Genomic DNA, 10,285 nt, shown 5'->3' with positions numbered 1-10,285 from the left:
CTTAATTTAAAAAATACTTTCGGGGCGCCTGGGTGGCGCAGTCGGTTAAGCGTCCGACTTCAGCCAGGTCACGATCTCGCGGTCCGTGAGTTCGAGCCCCGTGTCGGGCTCTGGGCTGATGGCTCGGAGCCTGGAGCCTGTTTCCGATTCTGTGTCTCCCTCTCTCTCTGCCCCTTCCCTGTTCATGCTCTGTCTCTCTCTGTCCCAAAAAAAATAAATAAAAACGTTGGAAAAAATTTTAAATAAAAAATACTTTGTGGGGCGCCTGAGTGGCTCAGCCAGCTAAGCATCCAACCCTTGGTTTCCGCTCAGGTCATGATCTCACCACCCACGAGTTTGAGCCCCACATTGGGCTCCGCGCTGACAGCTCAGAGTCCGCTTGGGATTCTCTCTCCCCTTCACACTCTCTCTACCCCTACCCCACTTGTGCTCTCTCTCAAAATAAATAACTTTAAAAAGTTTTTCAATACTTTATTGGTAAAAAAAATGCTAACCATCATCGAGATGAGAGGGAGTCATAATCACTGGTCACAGATCGCGATAACAAATACACTAACGAAAAGAATGAGCAACGTTTCGAGAATGACCAAAATGTGACCCCGACGCACGAAACGAGCAAATGCTGTTGGAAACGTGGCACCGAACGACTTGCCCGACACAGGGCTGCCACAAGCCATCAAGCTGTAAAAAAACACAGCATCCGCAATCCGCACCAGAGGGAAGCACGCTGAACCGGTGTTCTTGTACCGTCTGTCTCCAAGGGGGTGGGTGGCCCCAAAACTCTGCAGCTCTCCGTGCAGTGTGAGGGGCGCAGTAGCTTCTTTCCCCAGCCAGAGCAACAGAAAAAAAAAATCCTGGCTAGCCTGTTCCACCATATCCGCCTTCTGTGTGAGATCTTACCAGAGTGACACGTTCTGTAATTAGCAGAAAAGGGTCACACAACCCGGTGAATGCAGTAAAAACCACTGAGCTGTACGCTCTCAAGGGGCGCACTTATGGTATGTGAATTGTATCTCAACGTTTTGAGAGTGGGTGGGAAAAAGATGTCACCAGAAGACAGGATTCCAAGGCTGGAAAGAGCTAAAAGCCACCAGACTGTCTTCCGGGGGGGGGGGGGGGGGGGGGGGGGGGGGAGCCACCTGCGCTGCGCACGCGCTGCAGCGGCTGGGGCTCCCTGGGTTATTAATGGGGGACCACTGCCACCTAGTGTTCACACGGATGAACAGCAAGAAAAGGAGAAGACAGGTGGAGGGGAAGGGGGGGGAGTGGAAGGCGGGAGAGGGGGCCCAAGCAGCCCACACCCCCAAAAACGTTCACACCTTCCCTCCTCCCGGAACTACACACCAACAGGATGCAGTGGCTCAAAATAGCCAATGCCTGATTCTTGGGTAGCTGTGTAAACAAAACTTGGTGAGTAAGATCCCAACCCACTTCTCTGTGATTATACTCACAAAATGGGGGCGGCTCCAGGCCCGGAGGGCTCCTGGACCTGCTGTGAGCCTATGGGCCTCCTACTGCTTCTAGAAGCTTCTATGGTTGTCTTAACCGAAAATGGCGGGCCCATCAGGAATCGCACACTTAGTGCCCACCTGGCCAGGTGGGCTCACCCAGAGGAGGGGAGCAGGCCAGGTGAGGAGCTGGTACCCTAGTGCCCCTGCCCCGTCTACAGACCACCTGACCGGCTCGGGGAAGGGGGCCGGGGGGGGGGGGCGGAACAGAGCTATTAGTTCACAAGAAGACCCGGAGAATGAGACAAAATGTAAAATCTTGCAGAGTTTTATTTGCCACCAGCTTCATTTGTTTCATGCATCTCCTATTATTCCTGCCACAAAGGCGTAACTTGCTTGGAAAGCATCAGACCAACCCAACCTGGGGGCCATTCCCCAAAATAGCTTCTCAAACGTACCAAGATGAGAAGAAGACAGACAGAGAGTTGAACTAGTGCAGGTGAAAGGAAAACAGACACAGGACAAGTAAACGCGGTGTACACCGTCTTGGATTAAATGCTAGATCAGGCGAGGGAGAAAAAGGATCGCCAGGAAGGACCGTCTGGGGGAGAAAATGCCAAAATGTAAATATGTCTGTAGAGTAGACAATGGTATTGTACCCAAGTCGAATTGGACGACTGCATTTTGACGGAGAACGTGTTTACTCTTCTGATACACCCACTGATGTATTTAAGGGTCAGAGGCATGAGGTCTAAAACTAACCCTCAACTGGTGAAGGGAAAAAAAGGTCATGTACGTGCTAGAAGCAAAATGTGGCAAAATGTTAATCGTTGGTCTTTATACTATGGTTGCAACAGGAAGTTGGAAATTACTTCAATTTTTTTTTTTTTTTTGAAGATAGCAAGATCCAGCCCCGGGGTCCCCAGTTCCCACTCCCAGGGTCAGGCACCCTCCGAGGGGCTTGTAGCTCAGACGCGGTGTGGAACAGGCCAGGCTGGCAAACCCGGGCTGCAGGAGAGGCTCCGGCCTCTGGCTCGCCTCACCCCTTTCTCTGCTCCTTGCCGTCCCTCTGTCCCTCTGTCAGTGGGAGGGTGACCTCCTCCCGTCCTTCCCTGATTCACAGGCCGGTCCTAGGTGCTGTGCCTCACAGGGACAGTCCCAGCCCATGATTAGGTGCCTCCCAGTTCCCAGGTGACCTTGGGTAAGTAATTCCACCCCCCTCGAGTCCTGCTTTCTCTACTAGTAAGACGGGGCAGCAGCTAAGACGAGGTGCCATCCAGGGCTGGGGGCTGGGGTGGGGCCTGGACAGAGAAGCCCTAGGAGGGTCCCATGGCCCTCAGAGTCACCTGTGGCGGGCAGGGGTGCAGGGAGGGGCGGGAGGAAGGAAGGCACACATCCCTCCCTCCATCACATCAGAGTCTGTACTTGGGTTTTAGCTGCTTTGCACCCTGTAAGGTGGGAGATGGGGAGTAAGAGCTAATAAATCCTGACCATGGGCTGGCAATGCCAGTAGGGCAGAGGGGAGACAGGTGCCTCGGCCACCCCCTCCGGGTGCGCCAGCTCCAAAGAGAAAGCTGATTTTAAGCATCCTTCCTGCCTCCCCGGTCATCTCAATACGGGCGGTCACCCCAAACCTCCTTGGCTTCCAGGTCCCAACAAATCCGCAGGCTCAACTCCACGGGCTTTCTCTGGCCACACGGAGGAGTTTCCAAGGCATCTGAACTTGACCGGGCCTTCACGTGTTGCGCCCAGCCACCGACTCGCGCTTCCTGCCGGGGCCGAGGCCAGTGGAGTCGAGGGTCCGCGCGCTTTAGGTTTTAGTGCCCCGAGCTAGAAACCAGGTCAGCCCAAGCACCTCTCCGATCCGTTCGCCCCACATCCGATCCGTCTCTCAAATTGGTCCGCAACCCAGAAGTCTCCTGCATCCCGGCTGCAAGGTCCTCGGGCACATCTCCTGCAGCAACTTCGGCATCACCCGTCTGCTCCCTGGTCTTGCCTCCGAGCCGCATTCGTACTGTGACACCATCCACCTAAACGCACGCGTCTGAACCTGTCCCTCTTCCTTTTAGAAATGTTCAGCAATGCTCAGGCTCCGCCCCACCTCGGCATGCTTCATACAAGGGAAGAATAGCCCAGAAACTGTTTACAGGTATTTTGTATCTCGCTCCTTGTTCACTGCCTTGGGGGGGTGTTTTATGTTTCGGATCCGCACATATCACTTAAAATTCCAAATACCGTATATGGGGGCAGCCAGCCTGCTCAAGTCTTTTCCCCACGGCGGGGCACAGTCTGAAAATTGATCACCGCCTCAGGCTGCAGACAGACTCTGCTTTGCCCAAAGCCATCCAGTGATGGAGCCAGGTGTCAAACTTCCAGACTGTCCGAATCCAAAATCAGCACATCCTCCCGGCTACCAGGCTTTCCTGGAAAAGGCAGAAAAGTCCGGAACAAAGTGAACTGTTAGTGGGTGCAGAGAACACCCACTGTGAATGGAGGGACCCCAGCCGTGAGGAGGGGTCAGGGCTCAGCCTCGGCCCCTCCCTGACCTCCCCGTGGAGGACGGAGGGGAAACGGACTGGACTGTTTCTCAGATCAGGACAGTTTGCTTTGCTTTGTTTTTCCTTTTTCAAGTGTATTTATTTATTTTGAGAGAGACAGAGACAGTGCAAATGGGGAAGGGGCAGAGAGAGAGAGAGAGAGAGAGAGAGAGAGAGAATCCCAAGCAGGCTCCATGCGCCCAGTGCAGAGCCTGACGTGGGGCTCGAACCCACAGAACTGCAACATCATGAACTGAGCTGAAATCAAGAGTCAGATGCTTAACCGACTGGGCTACCCAGACGGCCCCAGGACAGTTTTATTTTCAAGTGAGCCCATCTGTTTCTCCCAGGGAAAGAATCTTAAAAAGTTATAATCATAAAATCCATGAAGCTGTGTGTTACCATCTACTATTCTTTGTGGAAAGAATAAAGCTATACAAAATTTGGCCCTCCCGGAAAATTCTGGATTTGCCCACCAGCTTCAGCCTCTAGACGAGTATAAATCCCATGGACTGCTCAGTTCCAACCACCCCCAAAAATGTCAGAAATTGAAACCACCTGAGAGCACTCTGGTCTGGGTAGGCACCGTGGTAAATGCACTGGGGGTACTTCTGTTTGTTTGTTTGTTTTTTTTAATTTTTTTTTTCAACGTTTATTTATTTTTGGGACAGAGAGAGACAGAGCATGAATGGGGGAGGGGCAGAGAGAGAGGGAGACACAGAATCGGAAACAGGCTCCAGGCTCCGAGCCATCAGCCCAGAGCCCGACGCGGGGCTCGAACTCACGGACCGCGAGATCGTGACCTGGCTGAAGTCGGACGCTTAACCGACTGCGCCACCCAGGCGCCCCTGTTTGTTTTTATTTTTGAGAGAGAGACAGAGTGCGAGCAGGAGAGGGGCAGAGAGAGAGGGAGACACAGAATCCGAAGCAGGCTCCAGGCTCTGAGCCATCAGCCCAGAGCCTGATGCGGGGCTCGAACTCACGAACCGTGAGATCGTGACCTGAGCTGAAGTCGGACGCTCAACCGACTGAGCCACCCAGGCGCCCCAGCACTGGGGGGTACTTTTTAAAGTGGCTCTGAACTCACCGTGGAAAGTAATTTATGATGTAGACCACAGTCCCCAGTGGCCACTCACGCAAGCTGACGCTGACATGCCAACCATCATTTCCATCAGGCTTCAGTTGTGCACCTTAACGGGAAGCGGGCCACATGAAAGATAAACAAAAAATATGATTATTTAAAATTTTAATTTAAAATGATTTGGGGCGGGGGGCGCCTGGGTGGCCCAGTCGGTCAAACGCTGACTCTTGATTTCGGCTCAGGTCCTGATCTCACAGTTCGTAAGTTTGAGCCCCGTGTCGGGCGTGGAGCCTGCTTGGGATTCTCTCTCTCCCCCCTCTCTGCCTCCCCCACTCGTGCTCTCTCTCTGTCTCCCAAAATAAATAAGTTAACTTCAAAATGAGTTTTTAATTTGTTTTCCCAGAGACCACGTACAAATACAGCTTGGTTCACAACCCCAGCTCGGGGCCACCCTGCTGTTACCTAAAGGGACACGTGGTGGCTGTCATTATAGGCTCTCGCTCACATCCCCTGGCTTCCTCCGCTCAGACTCCAGCCTGGGGGCTTCTGTGCCCTGTTTGCCAAGTGGGCAGACTGGGGCCGGGGGCCTGGACCAGCATAAAAGCCTCTGTCAAGTTTCCTTTCTCCTCGGCATAAAGTGTGGCCACTACCCCCTGGGTCTGTGAGGTTTCTGACCGTGAGCGTTCTGCCCGGCGGATTGGGACTTTAGGAGATAAGACCCAGTGACTCTGGGTGGACCTCTCTGGACAGAAAGGACAAGGCCCTGCCCTCTCACAGCCCCATCAGCTCTGTGGCCAACCTGGGGAGAACCACGGGAGCAAGAAGGGTCCGTTTGCCCCCACAGACGAGCACTCAGACTCCTGAGACAGATGGACAGACGGATGCATACAGACACAGACAACTTCCCAGCAAAGGTCCGCTGTAGGTGGGGGTATTATTTATTCCCATCTTACAGATGAGGAAAGTGAGGGCACAGAGAGGTTGAGTCACTGGCCCAAGGTCACACAGGCAGGAGTAGAAGGGCCATCTCAACAAGCCTGCTTATCAACTCCCAGCTGAGCCCCCTCCACAGGCAGGATGCCACTAACCCCTGCCTCACTTGGGTCAAGGATCAGGGACAGCCGCCTCCTTCCCGGGAGGGGGCAATGTGGTGGGATGGTCCCCGAAGATTTCACAAGGTATTTTTGGCCGAATGTCCCCCACCTCACCTGGGACACAGTGTTTGCACCCGAAACCTGAGCCCCTGATTTCTAGAGCCGAGTGGAAAAATACCTCCCAATCCAGCTCAGAAGTCATCTCTGCCCAGGAAAGAGAGCAAGACAGGCCAGCCCAGTGCCTGCCGGGTCCCAACCCCGGCCCAACCCAGCCCGGACCAGACCAGGAGCCCAGCTCATCCAAAGACATGTAGGACCAGTCCACCTGGTCCTGCCAGGCCAGAGGCCGGGCCCATCAAGCCGCCCATCCCAGCAACTAAAAATGTCTGGTGTGGAACCTTCCAGAGCCCGGCCCTGTGCTTAGCACAGCCCAAGAGACATTCAACCAAAGTCAGAGCCAACACCAGCCCAGCCCAGCATAAAACCTGAGTTACTCAGCTCCAACCCCCCTACGGCCAGCAGCAGGTTCACCCCACCCCTTCCGAGGAGCCAAAGGAGCTCAAAGCTTCACCGGGCCCCCCGCCGTGCAGCCCAGGCCAGGCCCCAGCCCAGGGGGCCCCACCCAAACAGCCTACGAAACAGCCCAGCCTGAGCCAGCTCCCCTCTGCCTAGCCCGGCCTGGCAGATGCAGAGGGGGAACCTTCCAGAAGGGATGAGCAGGAGGTCTGGGCCTTCGTAGAGAGAACTGGCTGAGCAGACCTCCTCCGGGCTTCCAACCACAGCTCCCAACAGGCGGAGCCACCTTGGGGCCACACTCCCATCGAGGTAGAGAGGGTGGTGTCCCTTCTTCCCCAGGCCTGTGCAGGCTCCCGGGAAGGAGCTAAGAGTATCGAGAAGAACAAATCCAATACTCTGGACTTCCAAGGTTTTCTGAGCAAGAACTGGGCATCCGCTGGCTTCTCTGGGTGGGGAGCCACCAGGGATGGGGGGAGGGGTGGGGAGGGAGGACCCTGCATCTCAGAAACACAGCAGGGATCCTGCTTCAGGGACCCTCGGATCCTCCCTGCTCTAACTGGAGCTGTGAGACCCCAAAGTCCAGAACAACCCAAGGTGGCTGAAAGCCCAGCCAAGCGGCCTCAGGAAACATCACGAGTGATTACACTGTTGCCTTTCTCCTCCGGAGTCTGGGTGATGGATGGTTCACAGGACTGCCTCTGGAGCCAGATGATCTGAAATTTGAGTCCTGGCCCTTGTCTCCTACCTGTGTGACCTTGGGCCAGTGTCCCAACCTCTCTCTGGGCCCCTACTTCCCTTGGCTCTAAGGCAAGAAGGAATAAACAGCATCTCCCTCCAAGGGTGCAGTTCGAGGTATTTAACTGCCAGTGTCAGGCAGCCACCAGCCATGCAGGACAAACCCGTGCTGGGACTCTGAAGGGCTGGGAGTTGACCGTTCCAATGGGCCTCAGAAAGGTCCAGTGGCCAGGGTACCTGGGGCCACGTGACGGCTGTGTGAACGGAGCCACAGGATACAGCTGGTTAGCTGTTACTACGCTATACCAAGGAGTTTACAAAATCCAACTCCTGTCCGAAAGTCTTTGTGTTAAGTGCTTACAAGTCACGTCATAAATTTATATTTTTTGATGTTTATTTATTTTTGAGAGAGAGAGAGAGAGAGAGAGAGACGGAGCTTGAGCAGGGGAGGGGCAGGGAGAGGGGGAGACACAGAATCCAAAACAGGCTCCAGGCTCTGAGCTGTCAGCACAGAGCCCGATGTGGGGCTCGAACTCACGGACCGCGAGATCATGACCTGAGCCAAAGTCGGACGCTTAACCGACTGAGCCACTCAGGCGCCCCATCACGCCATAAATATTAATTAAGCATCTACTATGCGCTAAGTGTCATGCTAGGACAATTACCAAAAATTATAAGAGGTCAGTGATAGAATATTCTATTACCTATTTTAGAGTTTTCCTCCCTCCATTTTGGATATTTTTGATATCCAGCATAAATGTGTACATGACATTTTTCCAAATTGCTAAGAAGTTCTTTAATACTATAAATTAAGTAATCGGGGTGCCTGGGTGGCTCAGTTGGTTGAGCATCCGACTTCGGCTCAGGTCATGATCTCACAGTTCATGAGTTCGAGCCCCAGCATCGGGCTCTGTGCGGACAGCTCAGAGCCTGGAGCCTGCTTTGGATTCTGTGTCTCCTCTCTCTGTCCCTCTCCTCTCAAAAATAAATGAACATTTTAAAAATAAATAAATAAATAAATAAATACACATAAAAGATTGGGGCACTGGGTGGCTCAGTTGATTAAGCATGGGACTCTTAACCTTAGCTCAGATCTTGATCTCAGGGTTATGAGTTCAAGCCCCCTGGTGGGCTTACACACACACACACACACACACACACACACACACACACACAAAATCTGACAGTAGTACAATTAAAATGAAAAGGGACCTGCTGGTGTGAATAATTGTTGCAAAGTTTATCAACAAAGTGCTCATTTCAAAGTCTTAAAATGACACTACCATGAGTCTGGCCGTGGAAACCCATCAGAATAAGCCATTTCCTCCACACAAAAGGGAATGCCTGCTTTTGAATGGTTTAACCTTGAGGCGACCCAAAGAAATGCAAGTTAAAACTACCATTGGGGCGCCTGGGCCGCTCCGTCAGTTAAGCCTCCGACTTCGGCTCAGGTCATGATCTCGCGGTTTGCGGGTTCCAGCCCCACGTCGGGCTCCGTGCTGACAGCTCGGAGCCTGGAGCCTGCTTCAGATTCTGTGTCTCCCTCTCTCTGCCCCTCCCCTGCTTGCACTCTGTCTCTCTGTCTCTCAAAAATGAATAAGCATTAAAAAATAAAAATTTTTAAAACAGGAAAGCTTTGTTGTCCAAGGCACTGGGATGCGAGGCTCCTTTGCAACAGCAGCCGACAATGGTTACCCTGCCCGTGCAACTACACACAAGTTTTCTACTTACTTGCAAGTATCTCTTGGCAGCCTCCACAGCCCCCCGCAGGAATATTCCAGTAAATGACCAGTCGCTCCTACACGCTTTGGAACGGCTCCGAGAAAGTCCCTCCGAACGCTCAACATCAGCAATTTCGGAGACGCCTCCCTGCCTAGGGACCGCCCCCCAGATGTCAGCTGTCGCCTGAAGCCAAGCGACTGGCCACCCGTTCAGTCCCTGAGACGGCACCAAATGAACATTTTATGGACCTGTTCAATTGCAAAGCGATGCAGGCAATTAACTTCCATGGCGGTTTTATGGTGGAAAGATGTTGCAAGCGCGGGCCCCCGGAAGCAGGGCCGTGCGTCAGTTCAGGAAACGCGGCTGCCAAAGCCCGGTGGGGTCCATCATCAGAGCAGGTGTGGAGCTCGGATCGGCTGCTCGTGGCCAATGGGGCTGCACCCAATCTTGCCTGCGGTCACCTGGCACTGAGCCTGGGGCTCCATTCTCCCAGCAGAGGTCCTGGAAAATGCTGGACTGAACCAGCACCCCCCACCTGCCTCCCACGTAGCATGGGGTGATGTTGAATTCACCCCCAGAGGGATGGATGGGTCATAAAAATCTGGTATGTTCAGCCTTGCTGGCCTAATCCTGTGCCCACAGCAGACCCACTAGACTGCTGTGCAATTTCACATCAGACATCTGTGGGGTAGCATCTATTAATGGATGAGAAAGAGAGAGAGAGAGAGAGGAGACAGGATTTGGGCCACTGAGAGGTGGGGGGGGGGGGGCGGGCAGGAGAGGAGGGCGGGCAGGCTGGCACCCCCTCCCCAGTCCAGAGGAATTGGCATGAGCAGTGTTTCCCCAGCAACAGCCTCTGATTGGTCCCCATCTGTCCACCAGCTGATTTGGGTCCTGCACAGCCTGTCATCAGTCCCCCTGTGGGGCAGAAACGTGTAAAAGAGGCCGGGAGACCCCGCTCAGACCCCCTCCCCAGGGCTGGAATGGATCTTGAGAAGGACTAAGCATTGAAGATGGTGATTCCCCACGCATGCCCCCCAGCCCATCTCTGTACCATTCACAGCAAAGTGGTATTTTTCAGAATGACACTCAACTTTATTTTTTTTTTAATTTTTTTAACATTTATTTATTTTTGAGACAGAGAGAGACAGA

General features: G+C 53.5%; 1 long non-coding RNA gene across 1 annotated transcript; it reads right to left on the bottom strand.

The window, feature by feature from the left end:
- Positions 1 to 1,760: 1,760 nt before the first annotated feature.
- LOC109495172 lies at positions 1,761 to 9,811 on the bottom strand. The gene is made up of 3 exons (XR_006591253.1): positions 9,143 to 9,811; positions 5,073 to 5,175; positions 1,761 to 3,871 (listed from the first exon to the last, which is right to left on the bottom strand). It is a non-coding gene; the product is annotated as an uncharacterized LOC109495172 (long non-coding RNA).
- Between the last annotated feature and the right edge of the window lie 474 nt (positions 9,812 to 10,285).

Source organism: Felis catus, chromosome E3 (assembly GCF_018350175.1).
Source record: "Felis catus isolate Fca126 chromosome E3, F.catus_Fca126_mat1.0, whole genome shotgun sequence".
Taxonomy (NCBI): domain Eukaryota; kingdom Metazoa; phylum Chordata; class Mammalia; order Carnivora; family Felidae; genus Felis; species Felis catus.
Note: the sequence above shows the minus strand (reverse complement) of the source record. Positions and strands in the feature narration are given on the sequence as shown.